At 39.7% G+C, this 10,462-nt stretch overlaps 1 long non-coding RNA gene across 2 annotated transcripts; it reads left to right on the top strand.

The window, feature by feature from the left end:
- The first annotated feature begins 4,762 nt into the window (after window positions 1-4,762).
- LOC146371228 (uncharacterized) lies at window positions 4,763-6,003 on the top strand. 2 transcript variants are annotated; one of them, XR_014797207.1, is made up of 3 exons: window positions 4,763-4,977; window positions 5,152-5,273; window positions 5,416-6,003. It is a non-coding gene; the product is annotated as an uncharacterized LOC146371228 (long non-coding RNA). The 2 variants fall into 2 exon arrangements; XR_014797206.1 differs by having other exon boundaries at window positions 4,763-5,046.
- The last annotated feature ends 4,459 nt before the right edge of the window (window positions 6,004-10,462 follow it).

Below are 10,462 nucleotides of genomic sequence, written 5' to 3'. Positions count from 1 at the left end.
CCTGGGGATGTAGGAAACCACAGCCTTGTCCCCCTGTAGCGACCTGGACGGGAGAGACGATCATTGAATCTTACTGCCCGATTAATTTGCTCAAATCTTTTTTTTTTGACATGGTAGCAGGAAACAGAAGAGCCCTGTCTCCCCATCCCACAGTCTTGTTGTCGTTTCATGTTGAGACCTGTACAGGCCAGCCAGCATCACAAGCCCCATGTAAGCCTGCAACTCCTCCTCATCTATGTCCTTCCAGTCTTTTACTGACCTGTTGCCCTGCAGGTTGGTGAAATGCAGGATTAGCTGCATAATGTCCTCTGCAAAAAAAAGATGGAAAGTGCTCACAGGGCTGCTGATCCTACGAATTGCATAATGGGTTGGTCCTGGGGTTAAAATGGGAGGAGGAAAAAATGGCAGGACCTCTTCATGTGTGCGTTGCCACATGATTTCTCCATTTTTAGATCTCCACTGGCCATCCTCCAGTCTTGTCTCTTCCTCCTGCTCTTCTTCCTCCTTCTCCTCCTCCTCCTCCTCACACGAGCTGCAAAGCTCCTCGGTGCCTGGCAAAAATTCTTCGCTGTCAGAAGTATCTCCACTGCTTGTGGTATCGTTTTCACTTTCTGAAGAGTGCAAAACTGCAGCAACAGCCTCCTCTAAACTGAGTGCACGCTTCATTGTGTCTGTGCAGAAATGACCACTCAGACCAGGCTGCAAAGTATTCTCATAGACTTCAAAGGTGCACCTGAATAAACATGCTATACCATACAGCCAATAAGAGAGAGGAGGCTCACTCTTGATCAAGAAAAAACATAAACGCACGCCTTTGATCTCTCTCCCTCTCCCTCTCTCTCTCTCTCTCTCTCACACACGCACACACACACGCACAAACACACACACACACACACACACACACACACACACACATACACATACACATACACATACATACACACAATACCATTTTATGGTGGTTAGCTGTTTTATTGTCATGCGTTTTACAAGGTAAGATAACCATGTCCTGCATTCAAAACCACTGAAAATGTCTATGGTGGTGCTGTGCCTAATATTGTGCTGGTGTATGCTGGGTAATGGCACAGCTAGCGACTAGGTGACTTTATTCACCCGCTTCGGCTGTTATCAGTCCATACAATGGGCGTTATTAGCACAAATCAGTCCCATAGATATGGACCATCTCCTGCTAGATTGTTCAGAAGGTTGTTATCATCCATCCAGATGGAGGATCACTAACAGGAGCGTGGAAGACTCCAGAATCCACTCTGGCTGGAATCCGGTGGATACAGCAGTGTTTACAGGTAAGACCATTTAAACGGACAGCATTTATAGAATGACTATTAAAAGTCAGCGAGTGTCAGTAATGTTAATGTGGTTATGTTAGTAATACACCGAGTGCTAATATAACAGCTTTAAGATGCATTTGTAGATATTATTATGTGTTTTACCGTCTTTATGGTGCTAGCTTAAAGTTACGGTGTAAACGTTAGCTTATATTGTAGTAAAGCTGTTACTGTTTAAACGATGTTAGCACAGAAATATTAGCTTCTGTCATGACTGATGAAGTTACTAGTTAATAAAGTTTCCAGTAAAGTGTTTAATCGCAGCCACAGATTGACAGCAAATATCTCGATTAGCTTCAGTGCATCTGTAATAAATATGTGCAAGTTTCAGTGCTTCGTTTAAACTGTATGATACTTATACTGACCCAGGGTCAGTGTAAAATACAATCCTAGCTGTGTGAACAAAGCCTGGCTCCTTTAATCCTGCATGACAAACCTCAGGATGCAGGTTATTATTACTCTTTCCTGCTGGCACACCTGTCACACCTGAGAGTCAGCTAGAAACTTACAGTGACGTGGACATCATGCAAAGACTGCCAGACTCTGTAATACTGTAAATGATCAGTGACTCAAGTTAACACTAAACTTTAAACGGCACCTCTGTGTCTCTGTGTGCTGAACATCTAGGATTGAGTCGGGCTGCATCAGCTGAAGCTGTTATTTGTATATATCAGTATTTTTTTTAATTCAGGTGTGGGGAAAATACGTAAGACTGCAGTGAAGCGATGCACCAGATTAATCCCTGGCCAAAGGTATCGTACTTAAATCAGACTACTGATCCAGCCACATCAGCCTTTTGTGAGGTCTGTTTAAAGTAGACTAAAAATGAACTGCAGGTTCCTGAGAGGTGGACTGTGAGCACAGAAACACATGTTCATACATACAGCTGCAGCAAACTTACATTAATTTTAAATAGATTTGTTACTCTGATGTCTGTCTCTGTGTTAGTCCTCTGACAGACTGGTGACCTGTCCAGGTGTGCTCTACCTATGACTACTGGGACAGGCTCTAGCCTCTGTAATAGAATTTTTCTGATATTTTCATTTAAAGTATTTAAGTGCTTATGCATATGCTTAGTTGTGACACTGTTATAGACTGTTCAGTGAAAGTTTCTAAAACTAGATGAACTTACTTCAGCGTCAGCAGTTTGAGAAAACAACTCCCTTTACAGGTGCTGATAAGGCCAAGGGCACAAAACAGCATAACCATTGATCCGTTAGGTTTCATAGCGAGACACGTGAAGTGTGGTAGGATCAGTTTGTAACTTCCTCCCTCTTCCTTGGAATGCATAAAGGAGTAGGAGCACCACTTCTGTGGCAGCGCTGACATGACTGAACTGTGATGTTTGATGTGTGTTGGCTCTCCTGTGCGCAGTAATAAATAGCTTGATCACAGCTCTTTCTGTGTTGCAGACTTTATTTAAAAAAATCCACGACACCCCCCCCCCCCACCCTCCCACTGTGAACCTGAATTGAATATTCAGAAGACATTTGTTTAAATAGTTCTAGAAATCTGAGCTGTTGGTGTGTCCTTGGATTGTGTGGTAATAATATTAGAGCTAGCAATCTTTCTTACTGAATCTCTACTATGAGTCATGTTACCTGAGATTAATTCTATGTTTACCTGTCAGCCTGGACAAATGTGCTGTGTGAAGGAAATTAAATTAAATCAGATCTGAACTGCGTACATTTAAGGAACCTGTTCATATTTAATTGAAATATGAACCAGTGTTTTTTTTTTTATTGCTGATTCCAAGATAGTCTTTGTGGAAATCCTGTTTAGCTTTTTGTTATTTTAATTCTCTTCTCTGTTTTCCAGAACAGTTCTCCACAGTCACTGTCCACATGGGTCAGTGGGACCAAGAAGCACTCTGCTAATGTGTGGACTCTGACCAGCAACATCCAGCAAGACCCAGACAGCGTTTTCTATCTCCCAGCTGGAGGTTTTTGTTTGTCTGTGACTGGAGAGTCAGATTTTTGTTGAGCTTCACACTAAGTCAGTTTGCAGAGATCCCTCCCACCCTGGCTTTTATGTGCTAGATTTCTTATCTGAAACAGTAATATTTCAGTGACTGCTGCTTATACCACAGGTTAATACGCTCTACTGATCCCTGATAGGAGAATCATCAATTTTGCCAACAAAGAAGCCTGGTGGATGTTTGTTTACAGTCTGATGATGGGACATCATGCTCTGCATCTTCAAAGTTTGTCTCTTGATTATTATTCATACCCAGTAATGTGAAGTATGCTTATATCTACTATAACTGAACCAACCTGGTGCTCTTCATTTATGGAGGCTGTTGAGTCTGAATGTTGGATGTTGTGTATCTCGTGTTCTCTGGGCTTTGTTGTCCTCAGTCTTTTTGCAGGATCAGAAAACAAAACCAGGAGGCGCGTAAATGTTTCTTCTCCATGATGTTTCTTCAAATGTTTCTTCTGGATGATGATATGACCGTGACACGGGATGCCACCTTTGGTCTTGTGATGAAGCAAAGCTCAGGAAGAAGTGTGATTAAATGGTACCCACATGTTGAGAAGGATGTACAGGGGCACCTGCAGCCAAATCCAAGCTTCAGGTTAGTTGTAGTTGCAGAATGCTATAGGACTGAGACATCTAAGGCATCAAATGTTTGATTAAACGGATGAAAAAGAGAAGTTTCTTCCCTATAATTATCACTTCTTAAAATCTGTAGCAACTTCAAGTCTGTCAGCATGCTGAGCATGCTCAGAATGTGACAATATATTTTTGTTCAATATTTAATTTCTTTCAGTTGCAATTGTTAAATGAAAAAAAAATAAAAATATATATTCTTATAATTTAGCAAACTAATTTATCAAAAAAATATATATACATATATCTGTATTAGTTTTAATGAATTAATTTGACACCTGTATTGAAAATACCATATTGTATTCATACAGAATCAGTATGGTATCATTGTTTGTCTGCTCACTGATTGCTGAAACTAAGAGCTACTTTGATCTGTTTAGATCTAAAGTATCCAAAGTTGAGCTCTAATGTTTCTTCACCCTTGTGTGTGTGATATGTGATTTCCTACATGCTGGCAGAGTGGCAGTTTGTGCTCACAGATGGTGACGGTGTGGAGAGACGGTGGTGTTTCCTCAGAAGAACCAGCAGAGTCACAAAGGACACCAGTCCATCTCACCACCTTGACTTGCTGACTGATGTTCGTCTGCACCGCACAGAGGAAATCAACTGACCGAGGTTTCTCGGTCAGTGAGATGGACTGGTGTCCTTTGTGACTCTGCTGGTTCTTCTGAGGAAACACCACCGTCTGTAAGCATAAAACAAATATACATTTCATAACACGTCACTGGACATTTGTCCAGTGACGTGTTATGAAATGTATATTTGTTTTATGCTTACAGATATGTTTTTCTTGACAGAGGCTCTGCGGAGGTTAGACAAAGCAGAGAAAACATGTGCTTTACATTTTACTGTGATTTATTGAGATATTTGTTGCCTGATGTTCAGCAGGAATGGAGAAATAGAATCAAAGGAAGATGTTTTTCCTGTTTTTGTAATGATGTAAGTAAATCTTCAATATTATTTATTTGCTTGGTTATATTAGGAGTGTTTCTGAGTGAGGGGGAGAGGAGTCATCATCCAGGTAAAGTGACATAGATCAGTGATTCACTTGTCTCCCCTTTAAAGGAGACAATCCAAGTCATCCTTAAATGTTAGTGCTTTCAAATACACAAACATTTTTAAAGGACAAAAATGAACATCCAACTTTGACTGTAATACAAAATCAATCTTTGCATGTGTGTTTTCAAACTCTCAGATGGGCAGGATATCAGTCTTGGACTGTCTAACCTGCCGGAGCAGCATTGAATGATCACCACACATGAGCATATTCCTGCAACATTCAGCATCTGATCTGTCATCTGTGTGCTTCTGCTTTTGGTAAGTAGAGTTACCCAACTCCAGTAACTCTAAACACATGCCATCCATTTCTAACGGCCTGGTTACTTCCTGTCAGTTACTTTAGAAACCATGTGGTCACCTGACCTAACACTGTTTCTTCTTCTTCCCCTTAATGTTGAAGTGTCAAATGTCAAACAGCTGGAGAGGAAACTACACCAGTGTACTGGGACGTTTCAGTAACACGTGCCAGATGCTGTTCCTTCATGGTGACATCACCAGAGACAGTCCCGCCCACCTCAGGACCCATTGATTATGATGATTATAATGATGACAGCGAGCGGAACTAAGACTGTAAAAATCCACGACCAGAATGTTTAGATGCTTTCTAATTATTAATGAATACTGAGAGCCTCTTTCTGTGTTTTGTCTGTTTTGGGTTTTTACCTCATTTGTTACTAACAAAGTTCACCAAACTCACATAGTTTACATTCTGTATGTTTCCATCAAGGTTTATTTTCTTAGAAATCATAATTTTTCTCCTTTTCTCTTTTTCTCTTTTGTAATTGATGATAATTCAGTGAATATACTGCGCTGCTTCCTTTTATTGCGTCACACATTGCTTTAAGTTTTTCAGTGTCCAGTTATTTTTTACTGCTGTTTGAATTCTCTGAATGTTTGACCCTGTAGACTGTTTGATGGACTGCTTGTCTTCCTGTTTGTAACCGCCGCCTGTTTTTGACTAAAGATTTGGATTTCTGACTTTAACACAGCCTCTGCGTGTCCTCCCTTTGTGTCCTCTTCCTCTGTGAATGTGTTGCATGTGTCACAGATTCATTTTATTAACAGCTTTCCCACAGTGAGTTGCATCAGCATTCATTCACAGCACATTTCAGAAGGATTCAGATTAATACAGTGATCTTATAGTCAGAATTATCCTGACAGAGTGCCACTGTAAATTATCTTTCATCAGGTAAATTTTAAAGTTCAGTATTTCAAAGCAGGAGTTATGAAGAATCATATTGGCATTAGGACTGTAACAATATGTACTTACAAACTTAAAGTTTTTTAATTATGTTAGAATATTGGAAGACAATCAACTTTTAGTGTTTTCCGCATATTAATTATTCTGAAATAGAGACGGTGACCCTAACTGTACAGAAGCACTAAACAACTGACAATCTAACAGACATCTTTGGCCTGAGCCGTCATGCACAGTGAGTCTGATCCTTTGCTGTGAGAGTATGACAAGCATGTTTCTGGTCAGTTTGGAAGAAATAGTATCACAATGTTGATCTTTTTTTCAATATTCCTTCTCTTTTACAACATAAACTGTGATCAAAGCTACTTATGTTCACAGCATGTAATAATACTGACAGTCCAGAGCATTGTGGTCTGTTGAGCTAGGGTTAGGGTTAGCAATTCAGACATATGTAATCAATATCAAACGTCTCTGACGTGGGCCACTGTCCGCAGTGTTGGGAAATCCATACCAGGCTGGAACGAGTCAAGGTAGGTGAGCATCCACGAGAAGACAGCAGATGCATCCTACTAATACTGACAGGACCAGGAGACTCCAGAAACCAAGCATCTTCTCTTCAGTGCCATCCTCTCCTGTCACCCTCTCTGCCCGCAGCTCTTTGAGTATGGGGTAGATAAGGGCGCAGAGAAACCCTTATTACTAATTTGTATTATAATTCAATTTTCATGAAATATTCATATTCAGTATCGGTCCTTTTATATTATAACCACGTATCCACCCAGACTCATGGTGGGGCAGGGCTCTGTCCTGGGATGCTTGAGTACAAGGTAATGTACACCCTGACCAGGTATCCAGTCTGTCAGAATTGTTTTCAATATTTGGTTCAAAAACATGAGTGACAACAAAAATCCAACTAGGATTCTTGCATATGATGAATGAAGTCTGTCTTTGACTGTATTGTCCAGCTGATCCATCAAACCCCCAGCAGGTGAACCTTATTCATGACATAACACCGCAACAGTGTAAAAAATTAAACAGCAACAGTCTAAATGTAAAGTGCATTCTAAAGTCCTCTTCAATAAATTGTATGCAAAGAGTCATTCAGGTCACTACAGAACCCAGAGTCTTCATCATTAAATCTCTGGTTGCTTCATTTTTCTATCCTATATCAGATACTTTAAAGGTTAGGTTAGGTAAAGTTGCATTCTCATGGTGAGGCAAAGTGCTTTATGTGTGTGTGTGCGTGTCATGAACGGCTATAAAAGGCCTATAATTAAAGAACAAAGCGGGGTTTGAGTTCGAGTTACGGCAGACTGTCACTACTTGTAAATGGAACGCAGCCTTCCTACGGCGGACAGCTAATAACAGGAATCGGACGCGGTCCACCCAAGTCCACAGCAACCACCATAGCAACCGCCTAGCATGACCTTAAAAACATATTCTGTCTTCATAACTATCAAAAACGTGAAATGATTTGCAAAGTGTGACAGTGTTACAGCTGCAGAGAGCTATGGCGGTATCTTTGGAAGCTGTTTACATAGCTAATAATATACGATGTAACTATGGAGACAGTCAGTCACATGAGCTAGCGGTGCATGTTTACTACAGTAAATAAGGTGATTGTGTGCACAGCGTCCACACGCTGCAGAGGGTAAAGACATTACTTCAATATTGTTTTATATTGATATATTGATATTGATATATATTTGCCTTCTGTTGACCATCACCTCAGGTTCACCATTACAGTTTCAGCCTACAGATGCACACTGTCTAAATATGAACACATTCAAAAACTCATGTCTCAGAAATAAGCACAGCTGTTCATGTTTGTCATTAGAGTTTTATTTGTAAGAAAATTATGAACTTCATATTGTGCATCAAATAAAAGAACATTTCACAACTCTGAGTCAACAGAAACAGGTAACAGAAATGTCTCTAATGTAGACATGTACAGTGTAGTGTAAGCATTAAAAGATTATAAAGGAAACACTAACATTTATGTGAAACTAATTGTAATAAAAAATGAGCAGGTGCTTTATAGATTTAAAAGAAAGAATCTGAAAACAACACTTTTTTGGTCTAAGTGATCAAAGTAGAAAACAGAACTGATGTTCAAGAACAAACCGTAGCTGCACTAATATTACACATCTCGATCGTTGTAGTGAACAGACATGTTGCTTTTAAAACCACATGCAGTGTGTGACCATGACTGTTCACTGAGACCATGAACGCCACTTCGCTGAAGCATTCTTCTTCTTCTTCTTCTTCTTGCCATTAAATTGGAAGCAGAAGGAGCACGAGCTGATTTGATCTACTGAAAGGAAAAAGCAGAACATCTGAGCTGAAACCAGTCAGCTGAAATCATTAAGACAGGAACAATCATTCAATGCAGTGTCTCAGGTGGCTTAGCCTGTTACAACTGTTGATACAAGCTAAATACGGTTAACACACAGTGTCAGGGAATTCCAGTGTGGGAACTAGTGGCTTTACGTTTGTAGTCATTTAACTTTCATCCATTCATTCATTTAATTCAGGAGGAAGAAATGTCAGGTTGATGCAGGCTGGTTACATGCATTTGGTCCCATGCTGTCTTTAACTAAATGACTTGGTTCATTTTATGGCTGGGCTGTATGTGGGGTTATATCATGTTATTTGGGCAGGAGTACCTGTCCCCTGTTAGACTTAGAAAGTTTCTCCATTAAGTAGAGTTGAGTTTCTAACTCTTCTAGCACATCTGTGGCTGACAGCTTTTTGGTGGCTCTTTTTACCCCACACTGGTTGTGAGTGTGTAAATAGCCCCACTAGTTCTTTTGGGTTGCAGTTAACTTGGGAGGAAGGGGTGGGTCTGCCATGACTAGATGAATAACAATTATCTGGGATACATAAATTTCATAATGCATGCATATATCTCTATCAATTAAACCTGGCCTGAGGGCTGCCATTTTTTACATTCAGTTATTTCTCTTAGAAATGTTGGAACTAAATAATGAATGTGTTACAGTTAAAGTGAAACACTGGTCAGTGTAAATGGCTCATTGGGACACAGAAACCTTTAAATTAAACCTGATATCGAGTGTCAAACAATATCAAAGCTGTAAAAGATGTTTACAGTCAGAATTTATAAAACTATGATTGTAAATAAATTCAAACAAGTGAGCTTTTCTCTTTGTGCTGAATAGCAACACTGATTTCTTAGACTGTAAGCTTTACTTTAGCACAACCAGTTGTAGAAGCCATCACTCCAAATGTCTTTTGATAACAAGAAAAAAATACCTTTTCAGTCCACAGCCTGAAGTTCTTCTCCGACATCTTCTGCCATCAGCTTTGTCTGCTGGTTTGAAGACAATAAACCACAAAAAAGATGATTTAGTCACTTTGTCTGCATCATGCAGCTCGAATGTGTCGTGTAATGATGTTGAATAGCCGTCGTTATCCCTCTGCTGCGTCAGTAGGATTGTACTGTACAGCATCTCACTGATATGTGAGGAATGCTAATGTAACACGATAACAGACTTACATCATTAAAATATAAAGGGCAGGAGATATTTAGATATTTTTTATATTTATATTACATTTTATAGCTGACGGATATTACTAAATAGATAGAATTTACTAAATAGCTGGATGAACATGAAAAATATGTCTATAATAACAAATGACCATGAGAGCCAGTAGAATTAATTCAACTGGACACTCAAAAGATGTCCTTAAATGCTCTTTAAGTGGCAGAACAGATTAACAAACAGTTAATTGCTTACTTGAGATGAAATCTGCTCAGCTACTTTGAAAACAGCTTCTAAGTGGTTCCTCCTTTAACAGGATGACTGCTCAGGGGTAAGGCCATCATGCAGTCCAGCAACCTTTATGGTTCTGCTTTGATTCACCAGGAACTATTAGGGAAACCTTCCAGCGCCTCCTGTGAAAGACACAGGGATAAACACAAACATTTATTAACATGTTCCACAGTCTTCCAGTTTGATTTTCTCATCCTGTGGACAACAACGTACATGGATGCAGGTTTATTGTTAACTTTTGTAAGGTTTATTTAGTGAACATATCCAGCTGCAGCTCCACTGTGATCCTGAACTGGATAAGCACTTAAGAAAATGTGTCAATAAATGGACATACATCAACTTACTATATTTATCCAAACAGACTGGACCAATAATGCTTCACTGAGTTACAGTGTAAGAATGTCTTGTGCTGATATACCTGCAAACTTGACAAAAAAGGTTTTTCAGACTGCATG

The sequence above is a fragment of the Perissodus microlepis genome, chromosome 16, assembly GCF_051167445.1.
Source record: "Perissodus microlepis isolate ML-2025 ecotype Zambia chromosome 16, ASM5116744v1, whole genome shotgun sequence".
Classification (NCBI taxonomy): domain Eukaryota; kingdom Metazoa; phylum Chordata; class Actinopteri; order Cichliformes; family Cichlidae; genus Perissodus; species Perissodus microlepis.
This window is presented reverse-complemented; position numbering and strand designations above follow the sequence as displayed.